The sequence below is a fragment of the Dendrobates tinctorius genome, unplaced genomic scaffold, assembly GCF_039654945.1.
Source record: "Dendrobates tinctorius isolate UK_male_01 unplaced genomic scaffold, ASM3965494v1 ptg000315l, whole genome shotgun sequence".
NCBI lineage: Eukaryota > Metazoa > Chordata > Amphibia > Anura > Dendrobatidae > Dendrobates > Dendrobates tinctorius.
The window spans coordinates 1,970,191-1,991,535 of record NW_027361982.1 but is presented as its reverse complement, the minus strand read 5'-3'; the positions used below and the strand labels follow the sequence as shown (position 1 = coordinate 1,991,535).

At 49.8% G+C, this 21,345-nt stretch overlaps 1 long non-coding RNA gene across 1 annotated transcript; it reads left to right on the top strand.

Annotated features, from left to right (window-relative positions):
* The first annotated feature begins 1,631 nt into the window (after positions 1 to 1,631).
* Positions 1,632 to 4,820, top strand: LOC141073745 (uncharacterized). The gene is made up of 2 exons (XR_012227060.1): positions 1,632 to 1,763; positions 4,151 to 4,820. It is a non-coding gene; the product is annotated as an uncharacterized lncRNA (long non-coding RNA).
* Positions 4,821 to 21,345: the final 16,525 nt, after the last annotated feature.

Genomic DNA, 21,345 nt, shown 5'->3' with positions numbered 1-21,345 from the left:
ATTACCAGATTGTAGGGTCATGTGGGTGCTGGGGAGCTCTGCAGTCCACAGGTACAAGAATCTTAGTTGCCGGACAGACCCCCAAAGCATGGGCCGCTGCTCCCCTCGGCAGGTCTGTCCCCAGGTCCTTCTTAGATCATCATCGTCTGGATCTTCTGTGTGAAAGAATGAATATCTGCCAGGGGCTGCTAGTCCTTAAACACGCTAGGTTCCTCCCCCTGTGTCAGAGGGTGGGCTAATAATCCAAGCTCCTAGGATGGAGCCAAAGCGTCGGGGACACACAAAGGACGTATATTCCTGCGTCTGCTAGCAGGTACATTCTAATTGAAGCCCTAGGCTTTTTTCCGGCCCCCTGCTGGCACGGCTCCGTACCTGAGCTTTGAAGCTCTGCTTTGGGCCTATCCTCATTATCACACCAATGGCCCTAGCTATTTAGCATTGGAACACTAAATCCTGCTTGTATTTACTAAGTACACAGAACCTGGGGGTATAGAAGCCGTTAACTGCCTGTAATTCCTGAACTTAGACCAAAATGGATGCCAAGCTCAGACATGTGGCCCCATATCTAAGATGGCGGCTGCTCCTTCATCACATATATATATCTATATTTACCTGAGTTACGTATCCTACCAAGTCTTCGATCACCTCACCACCCCCGATCTAACAGTGATCAGGACTTCAGGATATTTTGACTATAAAGAGAGCCACAATCACTGGTCACTCCGGGGTGTCCGTCCCTTATGAGGTACGGTTCGAGCACTGGGCCCCCAACGGGACTGCACCTCTATATGATTCCACCCAAGAATCACCCCACCACGGGGACAAACCTCAGATCCTCTTTGCAGCAACAAGCACAGGAAAACCACACCAACGGTCAGTCTGAACAGTATAACTGCCAACTTACCATGGTTGTTGTGGGGGATGATCAGTCCCAATTTTCCAGCACTTGTGTCCGCTCCGAAGGTCCTTTGTCTTGTTGTCCTCCGGGGGCAGAGGCGTCCCTATTCGGGGGCCCCCGTTGGGCGCCAAGCTGTTGAGGGAGCTATTGAGGGAGGGCTAAATTAACCCTTCACGGTTGATCCAGTGATTTCCAAATTAATTCACAGGGCGTTGCTAGCAACTGGGAATGACCACACGGAGACAGGGGTTTCTGTACGGGAGGATCAAGGCAGATCACTAACCCCCTTTATTATGTCACCTTTTTATAGTATTTTGCTTAATTATGCAAAGTACTCAGCTACCAATAGCATCGTCTTAATACATTCACTTTATAAGCCAATAATATTGCAAGAAAATCAGAATATGTCCCTAGCTACGTGACGTAGAGAATAGAACAATAGCACATTCTTTTAGGGTCTCATATCTTGCTCGGACTGGGACAGTCTGGTTTCATTACAGCCGCGAACTTTCACCTAGTTAAGTTACAAAATTTAACTCATAAACAACAAAATGGCGTCGCAAGCACAAAAATGGAGTCTGGAGAACAAGATGTCCCGTACAACTGAATACTGTACTTCACAATTATAGCACCATCTAGTGGTGGCTGAATTTATAGCAGTGTTTTTGATATCATTATATAGTCTGTGCCTTTAACAGAAGCAATGCACTATGTGATTGAAGCAGTGCTTTGTGGGAAGGAAGCAATGTATTCTGGGATGAAGAAGGGCCATTTTGCTTCTGTGTATATCATAGAATGCACGTGTTTACCTGTCCTCCATCTTAATTCTCCAACTTGAATTCGTTATCTGGTTAATGCATATCTGGTAAGCTTAATCTTTCTTACAATGCAGTGTGTGCAGAGAGTTTATTAGCTGCATAGTAGTCAGTGGTCAGTAGATGTAATTGGACACCGGTGTTTTCTTTCTATGTAAATTGCATCACACTAAATGCTTCCTGTATCTGTATTAACTGTGTGGTCATCTGCCCAATACTTATGTATGTCATTGTATTCTTTACAGTTTTACCACATGTTCTATACTCTTCACAAATAAACAAGTTAGACTACAGAGAACAGTCTGCTTATTTTGGAAGACAGAGCTGTGGTTTATGCTGTATGCTGGATTGCACATCATGTCAGCGTGCTTGAAGGCAGAATATACTTGATTCAGATCTTTCATTCACCCCCAAATTCGGATCACTGGCTCGCTCTAGTTATCTGCACCTCAAAAACATTTCTAGAATTCAACCTTTTCTTACTTTTACTGTTGCTCTTATTCATTCTTGTCTGGACTATTGTAATTCTCTGCTAATCGGTCTTCCTCTTACTAAACTCTCCCCCTACAATCTGTCTTGAATGCAGCAGCTGTAAGGAGTGACAGGAACCTAACTATCCCTGTGATGAACATTCAAAATTTTCACCATAACCAGGTTCCTTGTATCTTGTTCTCACATGCTTTATGTATTTAATAGCCCTCTGTGTCTATACTGCTGCATATTCAGGCTGATAACCGGTTTCTTTCAGCATTAACACCCGATTCTTACACTATGGCTGGTCCGAACAATATAAGCAATTGTTACCATCCACCTTTCGTGTCTAGTATCTGTTGATCTATGTGATTATTGTTATGCTGTAATGTCTTTCATTGTCTGTACAAGTCCCCTCTAAAATGTGAATGTGTTGGCGATATCAAAATAAAATTATTATTATTATTATTATTATGGAGGACAGGTAGAGAATGACAGACTCCGCTCTACACATGGAGGACAGGTAGAGAGTGACAGACCCTGCACTACACATGGAGGATAGGTAGAGAGTGACAGACCCCGAAATACACATGGAGGGCAGTTAATGAGTGACAGACATTTCACTACACATGGAGGGCAGGTATATAAGAAGGACCAGACCAGGGGTACCTGTTTTGTGCCGGGTCCGGAATTGTTTCCTCTGTTGTTCAGAGGAAAGCTTAGTGAACCGGACCACCTTTGCACTTAAAATCCTATAAGAAAATGTGCATTTAAAGACCATAAAAGAAATAGTATATAAATATATTTTATTAATATTTATTAGGGTATGTGCACACACTGCAGATTCACCTGCGGGTTTTTTCCTGCGGAATCGCAAGTAAAACCGCAGGTAAAGTGACCTGCGGTTTTGCTGCGGTTTGGCCTGCGGTTTTGCCCTGCGGTTTGACACCTGGACAATGGAATAGGTGGCAAACCGCAGCAGAATCCGCAGAAACAATTGACATGCTGCGGAAAAAAACCCGCAGCTTTTCCGCAGGTAAAAAACCGCAGCGTGAGCACTGCGGTTTTTAAAACCCATAGGCTAACATGGTAAAGTACCATGTCTGCGGAAATGCTGCAGTTCTGCAGGGCCAAAACCGCAGCAAAACCGCAGCAAAACCGCAGCGTGTGCACATACCCTTAGGTATACCAAATAATAATAATAAAAATAGCTGAAACAGAGCACGTTTAAAATAGTAATATTTCATGAAATTTATACAAAAATATATTTAAATATCCAAGTACATAGCCCGTCAAAATACATAGCTCATAGTACATTCATATATAATTTACTGCATAGCACAATAATACCATAATTATAACCATCAAAATTAATAAATAATTAAATGCATGTACCAAAATTAAGCTACCAAATTAATAATGCACTAATATAGAAATAATGTGAAATAGTAGAAACACAACAATTAAAGGGTTAATATTAATGTAAACAAAATATAAAGTGCTGAAGGTTAATAAACCCTATAAAATGTGCAACAGTGCCAAAAAAACTTTATAAAATGATGAATGCTATAAAAAGTGCTGCGGTGCAATCATGTATAGAATACTGAAAAAAATGCAAATAGCTATTAAATTCATATCACTATAGAAAGTGCTGCAGTGCAATAGTAAAGGTGCTGCAGTGCAATAGTAAAGGTGCTGCAGTGCAATAGTAAAGGTGCTGCAGTGCAATAGTAAAGGTGCTGCAGTGCAATGGTAAAGGTATTGAACAGTATAAAAAATGGGGAAAGTGCTGCAGTGAAAAAAGTGCTGCAGTGCAATAATCAGAGGCACTTGTTAGGGCTTAATGCAAAAAGGTAAAGTGCGGCATTGTAATAACAAATATAGGGGCATAAATTTGAATTAGTGCTTGACAAAGTATGTTATATACAATTTGTTCCATTTCTGATAAGACCTTTGCACTTACCAGCAGGGGGTGTGACTAAGGCTCTGAGACGACAGCGTGCGCGGAAACAGGCAGACTTGGCGGGACGAGACAGCGCGCAGCAGACAGGAGTGTGCTCGCCTTCCCTCGAGCACCAGAACGACGCAGGCCCGCGCCGGAGCATCCCCGCCAATGCCAGCAGAGATTGTGAGAAAGGAAGTGCAGTGTGCTCACTGATCATTACTAAGCAAGGAGCTGAGTGCTACGGGTCCATGAGTACCGTGCGTGTACCACCTGAGAGAGACCGAGGGTGGAACTGTGATCTGTGCGCTGCTTCTCCAGTATACGTTTGCCAGACCACGTTGGGCTCAGACAGTGCTGTGGCCTCCATCCTTCCAGCTACACTGGTACATAGACTAGGGGCTCAGCGGAAGGTACAGGAGATCAACCGCTGCCGCCAGTAGTCAGATGACCGTTATTTCCAGGACCTTCGCAAGCATTGCACCAGTCGTTGTTGGCGCCATCACGGCTTCATAACACCCACGGCCTGAGAATCGGCGGATAGGATAAGTTAACCCCACAAGAACTGCCCTTACTGTCTTTACTGTACTTTAATCCTACCTACAATGTTACATTTGAACTGCTTCATCCCTTGTTTAACCCTTTACTTCCCAGCGTGGAGTATCCCACTGTAAATTAAACCCAGTTAATCCTTGCTCTGTCTCTTGTCTGTCAATGCACCCCGCAACCTGCTCACAGGTAGAGAGTGACAGACCCCCGCTCTACACATGGAGGACAGGTAGAGAGCGGCAGACCCAAAATACACATGGAGGGCAGATAGAGAGTGACAGACCCCACATTACACATGGAGGACAGGTAGAGAGTGACAGACCCCACATTACACATGGAAGACAGGTAGAGAGTGACAGACCCCACATTACACATGGAGGACAGGTAGAGAGTGACAGACCCCACATTACACATGGAGGACAGGTAGAGAGTGACAGACCCCACATTACACATGGAGGATTGGTAGAGTGTGACAGATGCCACACTACACATGGAGGATTGGTAGAGATTGACAGACCCTGCACTACACATGGAGGACAAGTTGAGAGTGGCAGATCCTGCATTACACATGGAGGCCAGGTATCAGGAAAATATGAATAATCCCTAAAATTCTATATACACTTCCAGTGCTCGAGCTGCTCCACCCCCCAATTAGGTTTGTTTGTGCAATGTATGTAGTAATCGCAGGTACGCGGGATGCAGTGACGAGGTGGGAGACGGGAGGAACTTTAAGATGTAACTTTTATATATATATATATATATATATATATATATGCCTATAGGGGCTATCTCGAGCAACCAAACAAGTTAATGTGGTGCCCCCAGGAGTATGGTCGCCACAGTGGCATTGCCTTCCTCCTAGGGAGGGTGATGTCATGCTTGGAAGCAATGGGGCATCTCTCTGGCAGTTTATCAAGACACACAACACAGTTTCCATTCCAGGCCAGCAGAGGGAGCTCTGAACCAAAATTGGGGGAAGAGCTACTCTCTGGGGGCCAGGAAGGGAAAATAGGAGTTCGTGTGAGGAGGGCAACGTGTGTGGACGTGGAGGAAAAGAGCTGGGAGATTGATGGTCCTGCAACAGAAACCGGAGGAATAGGAAGCTGTAAATGCTCTATTCCCTCATAAGACTCGGAGGCACAGCGTCGTGTGAGCCAGGGAAGGAAGGCTACAGCTGTCTGCCATACAAGGGAGTTCTAAAGAGAATAAGCAAGTGGAACTTCAGTGTAACACAGTACTGCAAGTACCTAAAAATAAGCGCTAGGAAGGAGACTACACAACCCATCTACATAGAGAGATTCCTAAATTGCTTCCAGGCTAGCCAGCTCCTGTGCCATCTGTAATCTGGACCCTGGACTGCATTTGCCAAGCAAAGTAAAGGTAAAGAAACTGCACCCTGTTGTGTCCTTGCCTTCTTCCTGCAACACCCTCAGCACTGCTACATCTCTGTGCCTGACACTGCACCATTCACGTCTCTCCCTTATCACTTCATCTACACTGCCCTGGGACTACTGCCCTACCTGTGGAGGGCCACAATATCATTGCTGCACCACACCATCTGTCCCAGAGGATCTGTCTGCAGCGTCAGCTTAACATCTTCATTGATGAACACCACAGGTGGCGTCACGAATCATTCACTCATAAACTTTATTCCATCACTTAACCCCTTTTACATGGGCGCCCAGGGCCACGGACCGGGTCACCGCTGCTGTGACATTCCCCTGTGAGAGACTGGCCTGGTACCGAGTACCCCACAGCCCTGGGAGGGTGATCCATTAACAGCAGTTATCCTCGCAGGGATCAACACAAGAATACACTAGTAACACAAATACGACTAACCCGGCAAAGACCGGTCATTATAGGGCTGCGGTATGGCCACCTACGGGTCCAGAATGTTAACAACAACGTGTCACTTATCCTCTCTGACGTCTGGCAGAGCAATGATCGATGATGCTTCGGCGTATCAGCTGCTGGGCCCAGCCGATGAAGATTTGGCGGAGACTTCGGGCATTCCTACGCCCTGGCAAAGTGGGGGCACAGCAGGCCCCTGAAGAGTTCCTCTGCATCACACCTCCCGGCGGAGGTGGGATGGCGTTGCCCGGGGTCCGGACGGCGTAGGCCGCAGCCGTGGGCCAGAGCCGAGCTGCGGGGGCCGCAGGCGGTAGCAGACAGGCCGCAACTGCAGGCTGGAGTGGAGCAGCCGCGGGCGGCAGCGGACAGGCCACACCCGCGGGGTGGAGTCGGGCAGCGGCTGCCACGGGCGGGAGCGGACGGGTCATACCGAGTCGGGCGGCGGCCGCCGCGGGCGGGAGCAGTCGGGCCGCACCAGCGGGTCGGAGCTGAGCGGTGGCGGCAGCTGGTGGCAGCATACAGGCCACACCTGCGGGGCAGAGCCGGGCGGGGTCTCTCCGTTGGACAGCTCGGTGCCGTCTCCCTTCTGTTAGCAGTGAGTCTCCCTTCAGTCTCTCCCATCGCTGCTCTGTTCTGCTTGCTCTGGTTCTGGCTCTCGCTCTGGTTCTCTGGTGCCCTTTAGCTTCCTCTCTTCTCCTCTCCTGCTGCGTTGATTGACTCCTGTTGGCGTCCTCAGCCCCTTTTATAGTAGCTCCTCCCCCAACCTTTCTAGAAGTCTCTGCGGTCCGGCCCCAATTGTGTCCCCCGGAAACAGTCTCCCTAGGAACCTTGGTGACGGCCCCCTTGGTTCCAGCCCGGATACACAGAGGGGACTTCTCCTCCTACACTCGGCCATCCTGTATGCTCGCCAGTTCTCCTTTGCCATACAAACTAATCCTGTTCGTAGATTCGGGGGGTTTGCCAGCTGTTGCCCGCTCCGAGCGTCTTGATTCAACTGTAGTGGAGTCTTCTTGGGTGGTGGAAGGTGGCGGGTCGGTCGGGCCTGGTGGGTCGACTGGGTCCGCTGGGATATTATTCCTTGAAGTGTCCGTTTGTACTGCTGGGAGGTCTTCCTCATCGTCCTCATCCCATACTGCTGGCAGAGGTTCTGGGACCTGAGGCGTGGTCTCGGGTCGTGTGGGGTTGGTGGAAGCACAGGGCCATAACATATTACGGTGCACGGTATGGGTAGGGAGATCACCGTCTTTCTCAGGTTGTATTTCGTACACTGGCCCGTCGGGTTTCCTCGGCGCAATACTCGATATGGACTCTCTTCCCAGCGGGCTTCCAGCTTGTTCTGAGTGTGCTGATCACGTATGAGTACCCGATCCCCGGCCCAGAGGTCGATGGGTTGAGGCAGAGTCCCCCCTGGATGTTCCAGGTCCTGGAGTTTTGTGTGGATGATTCGGTGCAGGGTTTGTAGCCGATGCCGGTGGTTCCGGACCCACGACGAGACCCCTGTCCACGGTTGTTGCTCTTACAGATTTAATTCCACCTCCATGATCCCCTTGCCTTCCCGGCCAAATAGCAGCGAGTAAGGGTTGTAACCGGTGACTCGGTGTACCCGGTTGTTATAAACCCACACCAGTTCAGGGATGTACTCAGGCCAGCGGGCCTTCCGGTTTATCGCCAGAGTGCGTAACATTTGAATTAGCGTTCGAATAAATCGTTCGCAGGCCCCATTCCCCTGTGGGTGGTACGGAGTGGTCCGGGACTTATCGATACCATATAGACGGTGTAGCTATGTTCATACCCCTGGTGCGCGGGGCCAATGGTCAAATAGTCAATCATCAAGAGTTCGAGGGGTGCCGATGCTACTATTGTTTGTACTGGGGCCCGCTGTGCGGGTGGCTAAGCTAGCTCGCATAGGCGACACGCACGGCAAGCCTCTTCCACTGCAGTTTGTAAGCGAGGATGGTACACCATTTGCTGTAACCTCTGAAAAGTCTTTTGAGCCCCGAAATGAACTCCTTTTTCATGGGCTTCTCGAGCTAGTTCACCAAGTTGGGCTCCCGACACGACTACCTGCCAAGCTGTTGCTGATGTCGTCCGCAATACTGCCTTGCGGTGCAATAGTCCCTTTCTGATCACTAATTTCTCCCATTGGCGCAGCATTAACAACGTGTCCTGAGTCAAGGTCTACCTCTGGGAGTCGTTAGGTATTTTGCCGGTGGCCACCCATTGACGTAGGGGTCCAATTTCTCCATCCTTCTGCTGTTGCTGGATCCACTTATCATGGGGTTGTTCTAGCATGCCTCTTGGGGGCTCCATATGGGATTGTTCTTGCGTGGTGGCCGTAAGGCCGGGGGGGGCCAGAGCGAACGGCGTTTCCTCTCCTTTCAGTTCGTCATCTCGACTTTGCCCTGGGGTTGTACGCCGGATCCTGGAGAGGGTGTCGGCATGCACATTCTCCGCTCCCCTTTTATAGATGATTTTGTACTTGAATTTGGCCATCCGGGCCACCCATCGTGGCTCCAGAGCCCCTAATTTGGCATTTTCGAGGTGGGCCAGCGGGTTATTGTCAGTTCGTACCACCACCTCGGAGCCCGCCAGGCACTCTACGATCCGCTTCGTCATAGCTCACACTACTGCGAGGAGTTCGAGCTTAAAGGAGCTGTAATTGTCGGGATTTCGTTCGGAGTCGTGGAGTGATCGACTGCCGTAAGTGATCACTCTTTCCCGGCCGTCTTGTACTTGGGACAATACAGCACCTAGCCAGTGTAGGCTCCCGTCAGTGTGCAGTATTAACGGCTGTGAGAAATCTGCATACGCTAACACCGGGGTGTCCGAGAGGGTGGCTTTGAGATCTCGGAAGGCCTCTTCTTGTGGTTCGCGCCACTGAATCTTCCATCCATTCGCTCCGGCAAGGGCCCCTTTCTGCAGGTCTTGCAGGGCTCGAGCGCGTCTTGCAAAGTTCTTTACGAAGTGACAGTAATATCCGGCCAGCCCCGGGAAGGCTCGTACATCTTTTACTGTCTCGGGAGTAGGCCACCCTTGGATCGCGGCGACCTTTTCCATGGATGGTCTAACGCCTTCGGCGGAGACGGTATGCCCCAGGTATTCGATCTGTGTACGAAACAAGTGGCATTTCTGGGGCTTTACCTTCAACCCATACTTCTGCAGCCGCCCGAGCACCTGCCCCAACCAGGTGGTCCTCAAATGTGGTGGCATGATGATGATGTCGTCCAGGTATATCAATGTGGGCTCGAAGTTGAGATCTCCCAGACACTGCTCCATCAGCTGTTGGAAGGTCCCAGGGGCGTTGGCCAGCCCAAACAGCATACGATTAAATTCGAACAGTCCCATGGGGAGAATGAACGCGGTCTTGGCACGGTCTTCCTCTGACATTGGCACCTGCCAGTACCCGCTGGCCAGATCTAAAGTCGAGAAGCATGTCGCCTTCCCCAGGGCGGATAGGGACTCCTCTATCCGAGGCAGCGGGTATGAGTCTTTGATGGTACAAACGTTCAATTTCCGATAGTCCACACAGAACCGCTAGGTGCCATCCTTCTTGCGGACTAACACGATGGGGGCTGCCTAGGGACTCTGGCTTTCTCGGATAACTCCTTTCCGCAGCATTTGGCCCAGTAAAGTTTTCACCTCCTGATATAGTTGCGGGGGAATCTGCCGATACCGCTGTCTGATGGGAGCCGTTCCTGCCATGGGAATGCTGTGCGTAATGGCTGTGGTACATCCAAAATCATCCTCATGGTTGGCGAATACCTCCTGGTACTGGCCCAAAAGCATTTCTACCTAGAGAATTTGGGCCAGCTGGCACAGGAAAGGAAAGAAGGAGAAGGACATTGAACCGGAACCTGAGCTTCCATAGAAGGGAAAAGACAAGTACGGAACGCAGGAGTAAAAGGGAACATAGAGGACGTGGGTTAGAGGAAGACCCCTGCCTAGAAGTTCTAAGCGCAAGGCCGGGGCCCGGTCCCCGAGGTTGTATGAACACTAATGGTTCTGCAGCAGACACCGGTGGAGTAGTGGGCTGTAAATTCGCTACTCCCATCTAAGACTTGAGGGCACAACAACAACACGGATAGAGAGCCGGGACTTAGGAGTAGAGAGTCCCCGAAGCAGGCTACAGCTGTCTGCCGTACAAGTAGAGTTCTTGGGAACATCTGTCAGGAGGAACTCCAGTGTAACTCAGTACTAGGAGATCTTCACACTTAAAGGCGCTATAGAGGAGACGTTCAGGAAAGGCACATTAGTTGGCGGAGTGTGGAAGGGAGCATTCCATCTTGCTTGGAGGTTGACTGAGTCCCAGACCCGGAGGACACGGCACAGAAGCGGGCACTACAGACTGTGAGTAAAGCTTTGGAACTACATGCCTTTGTGTCCTCCATTCCTTCCTGCGTCCTTCCGCCTGGCACTGCTACATCCCCTGCGCCAGACACTACATCATCTAAGTGTCTCCATATCTACACTGCCCTGGGACAACAGCCCTGCCTGTGGAGGGCTATAACATCATTGCTGCACCACACCAGAGGATGTCTGCAGCATCGGCTTAACACCTCCCTTGCCGAAAACCACAGGTGGCGTCACGAACTATTCATCTAACTACATTCCACCATTCACATCTTCCTATTACTTGGGCGCCCAGGGCCACGGTCCGGGTCACCGCCGCTGTGACACATCCCCCTGATACCGGCCCGGTACCGAGTACCCCACGGCCCTGGGAGGGCAACGCAACTTGGCGTCACAAACAGGATGACGAGACCCGATGCCATCGGGTTCTGTGCGCCTAAGATTTGTTGGACTTAAAACTTTTGAGAATGTGCAGAAGACCCAGTTTGATAGACTGTGAAATGAACATTAAAAATGGCCGTTGGCGTGGAGAAGAAGGGCATGACGAGATGGGAGGTCCTAGGAAAAGACCGCGAACAGTCTTGGGCCTCCCCTGCCTGAATTACTATTTGACAGCAACATGGCCCACCCTCCGAGGGGTTCGTATACTGGCTTGGTATGGAGGCGCTGGAAGAAGACGCCGCCCCAAGAAGGAGGGACAGAATCCAGTGGCGGGAAAGGGGCCGAGAGAGGAGGGAGATGAACGCCAGAACGCCATCTTGGAGAGAGAGGGAAGGAGGCCTGCGGAGAGCGGGGAAGTGGATCTCCCCGGCGCCATGGCTGAAGGCTCCAACCCCGTAGCGGAGATGAACCGTCAGCAGCTGGAGGACGAAATTGCCCAGCTGATGCGCCGCCTGCAACTGAGGCAGGAAGCGCTATGGACATTGAACCTGCAGCGCGCCTAGGAGGGGCCTACACCTGCGGTACCCGTGACACCGGTACCCGCCGCTGCTGCACCGGACCTCTTCCAGGAAGACCCTGTGGAGCCTGGAACCGCTGCCATGCCACCGGCAGCGTACTTTGTTCCCTCTCTGCCGCTACTACCAGAGGAGTTGTACACAGCACAGGGAGCTGAGGCGGAGGAAGAGAAGCCCCCGTCCGGACCTGACGCGGCTGCGCAGGCCCCTACAGAAACCCCCGCGGACCCAGAGCCGCCGTTAGCTCCACCGCCGTCCCCGGTGTCCCACCGAGCAGCGTCCACTGCCACTATTCCTGCATCGGAACAGAGACCGCACCGCCGGGAGGCACCAGGTATATACCCCGGCCCTCCTAATGGGTTGCCCCCCAACTTCACGTTGTCGGAGGCAACTTGCGGGAACTCGAAATGGAGCAGTTGGAAGAGTCAGCTGGGGGCACTAGACTGTCAGAAATGTGGAGGTTGAGGAGGTCCCTACTGAGAAGAATGCGGCTGGAACAGGCACGCACAATTCTGCATCTTCGGGGATTGGAGGAGTCTAGGTCGCTTTGGGATAGTGACCTTGGGATCCCTTGGCTGCCGAGTCCCCATGTAGTCGCCTATCAGCGCCAACAAGCTGCGGCATCCCTCAGTGCTAGGCCACGCACCAGCACCAGCGCACTGGAACTAGCAAGCAACCAGCAACAGGATGAAGACACCCAAAGTATCACATCTGGTAGCAGTACCCAATCAGCAGCTTCCAGAACCCCAGGAGGGGACCAGCACTAGTAACGTACACTAACTCTCGTTACCCAGGAGGGTTTATATGCACCATTGTGCCTTTTGTTCTATTTTTGACCATCATGGTTTAGTTTTTGCTTTCCCAGTGTTGCCCTGTGTTGTTGGCAGCCTCTACATTTGAACTGAGCGATCATGAACTTGGAGTGATCCAAAAACTTTTGTTTGTAAATAGTTGCACCTATTTAGGTGCCCTCTCTTGGTTTTACATATAGACACTTTGCGAAGATTACGTCTACCTCATTTGGAGCATGACTCCAATCAAAGGACACTGCAAGAGATCCCGGCTGGGAGCGGTGTCCAGCACTTACAAGAATTGTTGAAAAGTTTTAATATGAAGTATTTGATAATGATTTATCTTATAAGAGTATTGGTAACTAGGAAATGGCTTTTATATAGAATTAGGAATGTTTTGATACAGAGATGAGAGATTTGAATAAAGAATTGAAAATGTAGATGATGAACCAGGCATCAAGGTTGTCACTCAGAGTTGAAAGAAAGTAGAAAATGTGCACTAGAGAGAGAAAAAGAAATGTGTACTAGAGATGGAAAGATGAAGAATACTGAAGTGATAGTGAGTAACAGATAATAGCACTTTGAATTAAGAATTGTATGGAAAATTGCACTTTTTGACTTAGAATTTTAAATAGTTAATTAATAACAGTTTGCAACGTTCAAGAATGATTGCCTCTCACATTGGGAAGTTTAGTATAAGAAATGTTTATTTAGCATTGTAAAAATTTGTATGTTCCTGTACTGTCAACTTTGTTTGCCTTGCAGCCCGTGGACGTGCTGTGTTTAACGGGGGGTATGTGGTGCCCCTGAGGCTCAGTCGCCACAGAGGTACTGCACCTTCTCCTAAGGTGTGGTGCCCCACCATCCAGGTAAGTTGGGGGCTCCTGACCACGCTCCAACACTCGCACCCCACACAATAGAGTAGTTCAGCAAAACCTTATTGCGGCTCCTTGCTTAGAGAGAGGCAGAGCACCTTTGGTGGTTCCCTGCTTGGAACACTAGACGTGTTGGGAGGTGGGTAGAGTTGAGTATACAAATAAAAGAGTGGGACGGTTCCAGGATTGAGATTCAGTTGAGTTCGGAGGTTGAGTAGGAGAGGAAGCCACTCGGGAGGAGTGGGGATCCCTGGAAGAGGGATGGAGGAAGGAGTGCTGCAAGCTGCCTCAGTGACCTGAGCCAGCTGGCACGGGAAAGGAAAGGAAAGGAAAGAAGGAGAAGGACATTGAACCGAAGCCTGAGCTTCCATAGAAGGGAAAAGACAAGTACGGAACGTAGGAGTAAAAGGGAACATAGAGGACGTGGGTTAGAGGAAGAGCCCTGCCTAGAAGTTCTAAGCGCAAAGCCGGGGCCCGGTCCCTGAGGTTGAACACTAATGGTTCTGCAGCAGACACCGTTGGTGTAGTGGGCTGTAAATGCATTACTCCTATCTAAGACTTGAGGGCACAACAGCAACATGGATAGAGAGCCGGGATTCAGGAGTAGAGAGTCCCCGAAGCAGGCTACAGCTGTCTGCCGTACAAGTAGAGTTCTTGGGAACATCTGTCAGGAGGAACTCCAGTGTAACTCAGTACTAGGAGATCTTCATGCTTAAAGGCGCTATAGAGGAGACGTTCAGGAAACGCACATAAGTTGGCGGAGTGTGGAAGGGAGCATTCTATCTTGCCTGGAGGTTGACTGAGTCCCTGACCCGAAGGACACGGCACAGAAGCGGGCACTACAGACTGTGAGTAAAGCTTTGGAACTACATGCCCTGGTGTCCTCCATTCCCTCCTGCGTCCGTCCGCCTGACACTGCTACATCCCCTGCGCCAAACACTCCACATCTACACTGCCCTGGGACAACAGCCCTGCCTGTGGAGGGCTATAGCATCATTGCTGCACCTCACCATCTGTCCCGGAGGATCTGTCTTCAGCGTCGGCTTAACACCTCCCTTGCCGAACACCACAGGTGGCGTCACGAACTCTTCATCCAACTACATTCCACCATTCACATCTTCCTATTACTTGGGCGCCCAGGGCCACGGTCCGGGTCACCGCCGCTGTGACACATCCCGCCGATACCGGCCCGGTACCGAGTACCCCACACCCCTGGGAGGGCGACCCATTTCGCTGCCCCGGGGGCCTCAGCACTACGGAATCCCGAGCCTCCCCGTCCAACGCCATTAATGCCACTTCTGCCTCTTGGTCAGAACTATGGCTCATCAATAAATAAGAGACCACAAGACATTCCCCAATAATAGATAAACACCTAGCCTATACCCTGCAGACCAAAATAGATTGCATGATAGCAAAGCCCATGATAATAAACCTTAATGCCCGCATATGGTCCTCCTTGAACCTAGTGCTAGGTGTTTATTATATGAACGTCTTTTATATTTCATGGATTATTATTGGAGAATGTCTTGTGGTCTTGGGTCGCCCTCCCAGGGCAACGGGGTACTCGGTACCGGGCCGGTGTCAGCGGGAAGTGTCACAGCAGCGGTGACCCGGACCGTGGCCCTGGGCGCCCAAGTAATGGGATATGTGAATGGTAAATGTAGTTCGTGACGCCACCTGTGGTGTTCGGCAAGGGAGGTATTAAGCCGACGCTGCAGAGTATTAAGCCGACGCTGCAGACAGATCCTCCGGGACAGATGGTGTGGTGCAGCAGTGATGGTAGAGCCCTTCACAGGCAGGGCTGATGTCCCAGGGCAGTGTAAATGTGGGGACACTGAGATGGTGTAGTGTCCGGCGCAGGGGATGTAGCAGTGCCAGGCGGACGGACGCAGGAAGGAATGGAGGACACCAAGGCATGTAGATCCAAAGCTTTACTCACAGTCTTTAGTGCCCGCTTCTGTGCCGTGTCCTCCGGGTCTGGGACTCAGTCAACCTCCAGGCAAGATGGAAAGCTCCCTTCCACACACCGCCAACTTATGTGCCTTTCCTGAACGTCTCCTCTAAAGCGCCTTTAATTGTGAAGATCTCCAGTACCGTGGTACGCTGGAGTCCCTCCTGACAGATGTTCCCAAGAACTCTACTTGTACGGCAGACAGCTGTAGCCTGCTTCGGGGATTCTCTACTCCTAAGTCCCTACTCTCTATCCGTGTTGCTGTTGTGCCCTCAAGTCTTAGATGGGAGTAATGCATTTACAGCCAACTACTCCACCGGTGTCTGCTGCAGAACCATAAGTGTCCATACAACCTCGGGGACCGGGCCCCGGCCTTGCGCTGAGAACCTATAGGCAGGGTTCCTTCTATAACCCACGTCCTCTCTGTTCTCTCTACTCCTTCATTCCGTACTTGTCTTTCTTTCTTATGGAAGCTTAGATTTCAGTTCTACGTCTTTCTCCTTCTTTTCCCTTCCCGTGCCAGCTGGCTCAGATCACTGAGGCAGCTGCAGCACTCCTTCCTCCATCCCTTCTTCCAGGGATCCTCACTCCTGTCTGAGTGACTTCCTACCCGACCGACCTTCTGTCAGACTAACCTGACTGAACCTCAATCCTGGAACTGTCCCACTTTTTTATGTACCCTAAACTCCACCCACCTCCCAGCACATCCAGTGTTCCAAGCAGGGAACCACCAAAGGTGCTCTGCTACCCTCTGAGCAAGGAGCCGCAATGTGGTTATGCTGAACTACCCTGTTGTGTGGGGTGCTAGTGTTGGAGTGTGGAAAGGAGTTCCCACCTTACCTGGATGGTGGGGCACTACACCTTAGGAGAAGGTGCAGTACCTCTGTGGCGACTGAGCCTCAGGGGCGCCACATACCCCCCGTTAAACACAGCACGTCCGCGGGCTGCAAGATAAACAAAGTTGACCGTACAGGAACATACAAATTTTTCAATGCTGAGTAAACATTTCTTATACTATACTTCCCAATATGAGAGGCACTCATTCTTGAACGTTGCAAACAGTTATTAATCAACTACCTAAAATTCTATGTCAAAAAGTGCAATTTTTCATACTATCCATAATTCTAAGTGCTATTATCTGTGACTCACTATCACTTCAGTATTCTTCATCTTTCCTTCTCTAGTACACATTTCTTCTCTCTCTAGTGCACATTTTCTACTTTCTTTCAAGTGACACTTGTGATACCTGGTTCACCATTTACATTTTCAACTCTTTATTCAAATCTCTCATCTCTGTATCAAAACATTTCTCACCCTAAAAAGGAAGAAAAAAATGTTTATAAAATGGAAAGAGGGAGGCATATCTAAAGAAGAATATAATGCTGTCTGCAGAACCTGCAGGGCACATATCAGATTAGCTAAAGCTGAAAATGAATTGAGGCTTGCAAGAGATGTCAAAAGGAATAATAAAGGATTTTGGGGATATGTCAAAAGTAAAAGAAAAGTCAAAGATGCTATAGGATTTTTACAGGATGAAAATGATGAAATGGTAAGACAGGATGTTGAGAAGGCTGAACTTTTAAATTCCTATTTTGCATCTGTTTTCTCTCAGAAAGGAAATGTAACATCAACTGTTATTCACTGTCCTATTAAGGGAATAGAAGAATCCAGGATATCTATAAACAGAAAGATAGTGAGGAAACACTTAGGTAACCTAAATGAATTCAAGTCTCCAGGTCCAGATGAATTACACCTCAGAGTACTGAAGGAGATAGCAGAAGAAATTTTTGAACCCCTCTCCATAATCTTTGAAAATTCTTGGAGAACAGGAGAAGTGCCAGAAGACTGGAGAAGAGCAAATGTTGTTCCTATCTTCAAAAAGGGGAAGAAGGTGGACCCAGGCAACTATAGGCCGGTGAGTCTGACTTCTATACCAGGAAAGATCTTTGAACAAATTATTAAACAACATGTATGTCAATACCTGGATAAGAATGAAGTGATTAAACAGAGTCAGCATGGGTTTGTAACTAATAAGTCATGTCAGACTAACTTAATTTCCTTCTATGACGGAATCACTGATTGGGTGGATCAAGGAAATGCTGTAGATATAGTATATCTTGACTTCAGCAAAGCATTTGACAAAGTCTCTCATACAATCCTTATTGAAAAAATGACTAAGTATGGAATGGACAAGGCAACTGTTAGGCGGATTCATAACTGGCTTAGTGATCGGACCCAAAGAGTGGTCGTAAATGGCTGCACATCCAGTTGGAAGAATGTCTCAAGTGGGGTACCACAGGGCTCTGTCCTGGGCCCTGTATTGTTCAACATCTTTATCAACGATTTAGATGAAGGAATTGAGGGTAAACTGATTAAATTTGCTGATGACACAAAGCTAGGAGGGATAGCTAATACTAGAGAAGAGAGAGAGAGGATTCAAAAAGATTTAAATAAACTGGAGAAGTGGGCAGCAACTAACAGAATGGTTTTTAACAGGGAGAAATGCAAAGTACTACATCTGGGCAATAAAAATGAAAAAAGCATATATAGAATGGGAGGAATAGGGCTAAGTGACAGCACATGTGAAAAAGACTTGGGTATACTAATAGATCACAGACTGAATATGAGTCAACAGTGTGATGCAGCAGCAAAAAAGGCAAATGCAATTCTAGGATGTATTAACAGAAACATACAGTCTAGATCACGTGAAGTCATTATTTCCCTCTACTCCTCTTTGGTCAGACCTCATCTGGAATATTGTGTCCAGTTTTGGGCACCACATTTTAAAAAAGACATCAACAAACTGGAGCAAGTTCAGAAAAGAGCGACCAGAATGCTGACCGGTCTGCAAACCCTGTCTTATGAGGAAAGGTTGCAGGATTTGGGAATGTTTAGTTTGCAAAAGAGAAGACTGAGAGGAGACTTAATAGCTGTCTACAAATATCTAAAGGGCTGTCACATTGTAGAAGGATCAACTTTATTCTCATTTGCACAAGGAAAGACTAGAAGCAATGGGATGAAACTGAATGGGAGGAGACACAGATTAGATATTAGAAAAAACTTTTTGACAGTTAGAGTGATCAATGAGTGGAACAGGCTGCCACGAGAAGTGGTGAGTTCTCCTTCAATGGAAGTCTTCAAACAGAGGCTGGACAGACATCTGACTGGGATGATTTAGCGAATCCTGCTTTGAGCAGGGGGTTGGACCAGATGGCCCAGGAGGTCCCTTCCAACTCTACGATTCTATGATTCTATGATTCTATATAAAAGCTATCATAAGACACATTATCAAATACTTCACATTAAAACTTTCAACAATAATTCTTGTAAGTGCTGGACACCGCTCCCAGCCGGGATCTCTGGCAGTGTCCTTTGAGGTAGACATCATCTTCGCAAAGTGTCCATATGTAAAATCTTGACATCATCTTCGCAAAGTGTCCATATGTAAAACCAAGAGAAGGCACTTAAAGAGGGGCAACTATTTACAGGTAAAAGTTTTTGGATCACTCCAAGTCCATGATCGCTAGTTCAATTTGAAGGCTGCCAACAACACAGGGCAACACTGGGAAAACAAAAACTAACCATGATGGTCAAAAATAAAACAAGAGGCACAACGGTGCAACTAAACCCTCCTGGGTCACGAGAGTTAGTTATGCTGATCCCCTCCTGGGGTTCTGGAAGCTGAAATAAAACTGCTACCAGATGTGGTGTCTTCTTCTTGATTCTGGTTACCTGCTATAGGGCACTGAAGCTGTGGTAAAGGGAACCCATGATGCATCTCAATGCCCATCAACTGCTCCTCAATAGGTGATTCTGCTGCTCTGGTATGAGGCCTAGCACCGAGGGATTCCGCAGCTTGTCGGCGCCGATAGGCAACTACATGGGGACTTGGCAGCGAAGAGATCCCAAGGTCACTTTCCCAAAGAGACTTAGACTCCTCTATTCCCCGAAGATGTCGAATCGTGCGCACCTGTTCCAGCCGTACCCTTCTCAGTAGGGATCTCCTCCACCGCCCCATCTCTGACTGACTAGCGCCCCCTGCGGACTCTTCCAACTGCCCCATTTCAAGTTGTCGCAAACCCGCCTCGGACAACATGAATTCGGAGGGCAACCCATTAGGAGGGCCGGGGTATATACCTGGTGCTTCCTGGTGGTGTGGCCTCCGCTTCGGTGCAGGCATGGTGGCAACGGGCGCTGCCCGGTGAGACACCGGGGACGGCGGTGGAGCCAATGGCAGCTCCGGCTCCGTGGGGGTCGCTGGCGGGACCTGCGCAGCCGCATCAGGTCCGGGCAGGGGCTTCTCTTCCGCTGCTCCAGCTCCCTGTGCTGTGTACAACTCCTCCGGTAGTAGCGGCAGAGAGGGAACAAAGTACGCTGCCGATGGCATGGCAGCGGTTCTAGGCTCCACAGGGTCTTCCTGGAAGAGGTCTGGTGCAGCAGCGGCGGGTACCGGTGTCACGGGTACCGCAGGTGTAGGCCCCTCCTGGGCGCGCTGCAGATTCAAGGTCCATAGCGTTTCCTGCCTCAGTTGCAGGCGGCATTTCAGCTGGGCAATTTCGTCCTCCAGCTGCTGGCGGCTCATCTCAGAGACGGGGTCGGAGCCTTCAGCCATGGCGCCAGGGAGATCCGATTCCACCTCCGCGCACTCCGTAGGCCTCCTTCCCTCTCTCTCCAAAATGGCGTTCTGGCGTTCTTCTTCCTGCCTCGGCCCCTTTCCCGCCACTGGCTTCTTCTGCCCCTCCTTCTTCTTCCAGCGCCTCCATACCAAGCCAGTATACGAACCCCTCGGGGAGTGGGCCATGTTGCTGTCACATAGTAATTCAGGCAGGGGAGGCCCAAGACTCTTCGCGGTCTTTTCCTAGGACCTCCCATCTCTTGACGCCCTTCTTCTCTGCGCCAGCGGCCATTTTTAATAACCATGTCACAGTCTATTAAATTGGGTCTTCTGCACATTTTCAAAAGTTCAAAGTCCAGCAAATCTCAGGTACACAGAACCCGATGGCATCGGGTCTCGTCATCCTGTTCGTGACGCCAAGTTGGGTCGCCCTCCCAGGGCCGCGGGGTACTCGGTACCGGGCCGGTGTCAGCGGGAAGTGTCACAGCAGCGGTGACCCGGACTGTGGCCCTGGGCGCCCAAGTAATGGCGATATGTGAATGGTAAATGTAGTTCGTGACGCCACCTGTGGTGTTCGGCAAGGGAGTTGTTAAGCCATCGCTGCAGACAGATCCTCCGGGACAGATAGTGTGCTGCAGCAGTGATGGTATAGCCCTCCACAGGCAGAGCTGATGTCCCAGGGCAATGTAGATGTGGGGACACTGAGATGGTGTAGTGTCCGGCGCAGGGGATGTAGCAGTGCCAGGCGGACAGACACAGGAAGGAATGGAGGACACCAGGGCATGTAGTTCCAAAGCTTTGCTCACAGTCTGTAGTGCCCGCTTCTGTGCCGTGTCCTCCGGGTCTGGGACTCAGTCAACCTCCAGGCAAGATGGAAAGCTCCCTTCCACACTACGCCAACTTTTGTGCCTTTCCTGAACGTCTCCTCTAAAGCGCCTTTAATTGTGAAGATCTCCAGTACCGTGGTACGCTGGAGTCCCTCCTGACAGATGTTCCCAAGAGCTCTACTTGCACGGCAGACAGCTGTAGATTGCTTCGGGGACTCTCTACTGCTAAGTCCCGGCTCTCTATCCGTGTTGCTGCTGTGCCCTCAAGTCTTAGATGGGAGTAATGCATTTACAACCAACTACTCCACCGGTGTCTGCTGCAGAACCATAAGTGTCCATACAACCTTGGGGACCGGGCCCCGGCCTTGCGCTGAGAACCTATAGGCAGGGTTCCTTCTCTAACCCACGTCCTCTCTGTTCTCTCTACTCCTTCGTTCCGTACTTGTCTTTCTTT